Below are 4,484 nucleotides of genomic sequence, written 5' to 3'. Positions count from 1 at the left end.
ACACCCAACGAGAGGGTGTGGACTATGACGAAACTTTTTCACCAGTTGTAAGGTTTGCCTCTATTCGCCTAATCCTAGCTATAGTAGCTCAGTTGGACTTAGAGCTATATCAGATGGACGTTAAAATTGCATTTCTCAATGGAGAATTGGATGAAAAGATCTATATGGATCAACCAGAAGGCTTTGTGGCAGTAGGTCAGGAGCGTAAAGTTTGCAAGCTTCAACGATCTATTTATGGCTTAAAGCAATCATCCAGACAGTGGAATCTGAGATTTCATCGAGCCATTGTTTCTAATGGGTTTACGATGATTGATGAAGATCACTGTGTGTACGTTAAGCGGTCCAAGGACATTTTTCTGATATTGTCATTATGTGTAGATGAGATATTATTGGCTGGAAATGACAAGGAGATGATTGTCGCCACTAAAATGTGGTTGTTCTCTACATTTGAGATGAAGGACATGGGTGAGGCGAGCTATGTGCTCGGTGCTAAGATCCTTAGGGATCTCTCTAGGAGACTTCTTGGTTTGTCTCAAAAGACTTACATTAAGACTATTCTAGAGCGGTTCCAGATGCAGAGCTGCAAACCCATTGACACTCCTGTTGCAAAAGGCGAGAGCCTAAGCCTTGATATGAGTCCTAAGACTCAAGAAGAAAATGAAAAGATGGCCCGTGTTCCCTATGCAAATGTTGTTGGAAGCTTGATGTATGCTATGATGTGTACACGTCCTGACATTTGTTATGTAGTCGGATTGGTGAGTCGTTACCAATCCAACCCAGGACCAGCTCATTGGAAAGTAGTTAAGAGGATATTACGATATCTTAGAGGGACTACAGATTACACACTTTGCTACCAGCGTTCAGATCTACATCTAGTTGGTTATTATGATGCTGACTGGGGAGGAGACCTAGATGAGCGTAAGTCTACTTCAGGATATGCTTTCATGCTTAGCGATGGTGCTATTTCTTGGAGCAGTAAGAAGCAATCCTGTATCGCCTTATTGACTATGGAGGCTAAGTTTGTGGCATGTTCATCTGCCATTCAGGAAGCCGTGTGGTTGAGGAGATTCCTTCAGCATTTGGATGTTGTCACACACACTTCACTTTGTGCCTTTTGTGACCTTTGACTATGTCATAAGATGAGGAGTTGACGTTCAGCTACGTTGGTATGTTGCCTGAGGTCATGTATGATTCGGCTTTAAGGGACATTACTGGGAAAGCGGTCAATTTCAAATTGAATGATATGAGGGTGAAGGGAAGATCATCTAGTTCTACATCTCTGCTCTATATTCACTGTCGACAACTCACATCGCTCTTTATAGGATGCTGATTGGGTGTGAATATAATGCGGGACCTAGGAGAGTCAAACATGGTCTTTGAGGGATTAAAGATGTTTCTGGACTGATGTAGCTAGATGGGTCTGGGTACATGAGACACTATTTCTGTTCTTTTTGGGTTGATGTCTCTATGCTGACTCATATTGAGTTTCTAGTATAGAGCTCCCACTTGCAGGTGTTCCCAGCGGTCGCACGGTGCATTGGCTAGTATGAGATTGTTCATTTTTGGGGAGATTGAGATAGAGATGTGGCAGTGTCATGCCAACTCATGTGCGAGTGGGAGATGTTAGAAATGGGCGCCCATGTGGCATGACCCTTTTCAGCCTTTTGAACCTTACCCAAATGGGTTTTGAATTTGAATTCAAACCTATTTGGATAGCCACTCAGGATATATATCTATCATATCCTGATATGGATAGATGATATAGATATCAGATATTATCTCATATAACTAATATGGATAAATGAGATAAATAGATTATATATCTGATATATGGGATATGGGTGATTAAAAGAAAAATAACGTATGTTTGAGTTTTTCCCATATACTGACTCTCTCCCAAAAACAACGATCAAAGCCATTTGCATTGTGGTTTGTGTGGGTGATATTCACTATTGTAATATCACCCCATTGCTGGGTTGATTGACCAGATTCAGGAAGCACGTGATTTACCCACGAGATCCTTCAATTCAGACTCTGTTTGAAAGGTATGACCATAATTTTTATTCCCCTGCGTTATACTTTGTTTACAGAAATCAAAAAGATTATGATAAACAATCTATTCCAGTTAGGCAGTCAATGATGTGAAGTCTTTATAAAGGGAAAGTGAAATATGTCTACAAAACAAAATAGAAATCAACTAATGGACGCCAACTAAAATTATGTTTCAGAATCTGCCATTAACTATTTTACACAATCTTTAGAAACATTGATGACTGTTGATACATATTGAAGAAGACCAAAAGGGCATATAACAAAATTCGATGAATATAATGTGGTACAATTTTTTTTTTAAAAGGTTCTCTATAGAACTGTAAATTTATTTAAGATTATAAGAAGATAAACAGGATGCCAATGATGGGATTAGGACCAACGAAAGGATCTTTTCCAAGTTAATATAGGTAAAAGAGTTGCAATTTTCATCCATTTAGATGAAGGTCACGTATGCTACAAAATTCATTGTTCTTGACAAAAAATCAACTACATTTCACATTTATGAAAGCAGGATTTGATAGTTAGGGATAAACTATATCGGAATTGGTCAGTTCATCAGCAATCATTATATTGTTTTTATGGTTCGCAGTTTCAGACACCATTGAAGCTGTTCAATATAAGAGTTGAACAGATAATTTCCATCAGCAAACACAATTTGGAGGCAATTTAAAGGCTTGGTAATGGAGAAGTTTTAACTTGTTCAGGACTGAGAATGTTCTTTGCAGTCAGAGATTTATGAAGCTCAAGATCTGGCTTCTATGAGTCAAACTGAAGTACACACTTATTATCCAAAGATAACTGGGGAAGTCTAATAAGATGCCTATACATGAGTTCCATGTTCATCCATCTTCAAGGAATCTCTAATATATGGTTGGATATGGATTTTATTTTTATGTTTTCAATTTCTGCAATTTTTAAGTATATTGAATTTTGGTTTGTGCTCTCGTAAGTTTAAAAATTTAGGAATAACTCAGAAACAGTCACAATTTTAGTTCTATAGCAGTTTACAAAGGACTTGAATCCCCAAAGTCAACAAACTTGCTTGTACATGAGTTTTCTCCCTCTAGTGAACAATCAAAAGGGTAGAAGGGCACATCAATATTGATATGAAATTCCTCATAATCTATTTGTGGTTGGTGAGATTTATCATACCGCAATTCATGATTAAGAAAAAGTACCCCTTTATCATTCATATCTTTGTTGTTTCCCTACACCTATCAAAGAAAAGAAGAAAAAAAAAACTTTGTTGACTCGTCTCCCTAAACCTCAACTAAATAAATATTGTATGATGAGATGACTAAATGAATGCCCCTAATTGTGATTATTGAAGTTGTGTAATAATATATAAGAACTTCAAAGTTTAAAAAGCACGTTACTAATTTTCAAATGTATCATTCAACAATTAGAGGGACAAAAGCAAAAAAGAAGAAAGCATAAAATCATGTAAACACCAAAAATAATGCCTGCAAGCATAGGATACTTTACATATGGGACACAAACTCTATTCAACTAGGGCTGCTAAATTCCTAGAGATTTGGGACAGCAAAACCACAAAACATCACAATCCAAATGGACCGCTCAGATTGATATTCCAACAAATGAATATCAATCTTTTCAAGCTTGAACTTTTACCATCTGCTTACTGGTACTTTCTACATTTCCCCAGTCATATATGGATTGTAACGCCCTCAAAATAATAACATTAAACCCATCGAATAAGACATTCATTGACATCTGAAATAACCACATTCTTCTATTCATCAGAGTTTCATTACATAAGTATTACATGTTAACAACAAAAGCAAAACGCCCTACGGGCTTACAGCTTTCCAAGTTAACACTTGGTTACAACAAAAAGAGTGCTAACTCATTTACACATAAAGCCCTTGGCTTGAATTTACATGTAATACATTAAAAACAAAACGACAAAAGTATGTCCGCCTCTAGCCTCCCAAGCTATGTCCTTGGAGGTGGCATGCTACCTGTACCTGAAAATGATATTCCCATATAGGGTGAGCCCCAGCCCAGTAGAAATACACTAAACCAACCATGAACAATGACTAAAAGATTAGCAATTGATAGATGGCCAACACTGATACATTCACATAAATCACATATTTATGTCATACGACTTATGAGTCCAAGTTACTTTTCATTTTCCCCTTTTCAACAGATAAGCATGTCAGCTCTATCATCATTTCAACAGATATGTATAAAAACTATATCCCACATTCACAGATAAGCATATAAGCTATATCCACATTCTCAACAGATATGTATAACAACAATATCCCACATTCACAGATAAGCATATAAGCTGTATCCACACTTCACAAAGATAAGCATATGAGCTCTATCTTCACTTCTCTAGACAAGCATATGAGCTGTATCCACGGAGTTCATCCCCTATCTTCTCCCAACACTATCCGGTT

The sequence above is a fragment of the Camellia sinensis genome, unplaced genomic scaffold (assembly GCF_055761805.1).
Source record: "Camellia sinensis isolate YWXY unplaced genomic scaffold, ASM5576180v1 Unanchor10, whole genome shotgun sequence".
In the NCBI taxonomy this organism is placed as follows: Eukaryota; Viridiplantae; Streptophyta; class Magnoliopsida; order Ericales; family Theaceae; genus Camellia; species Camellia sinensis.
Note: the sequence above shows the minus strand (reverse complement) of the source record.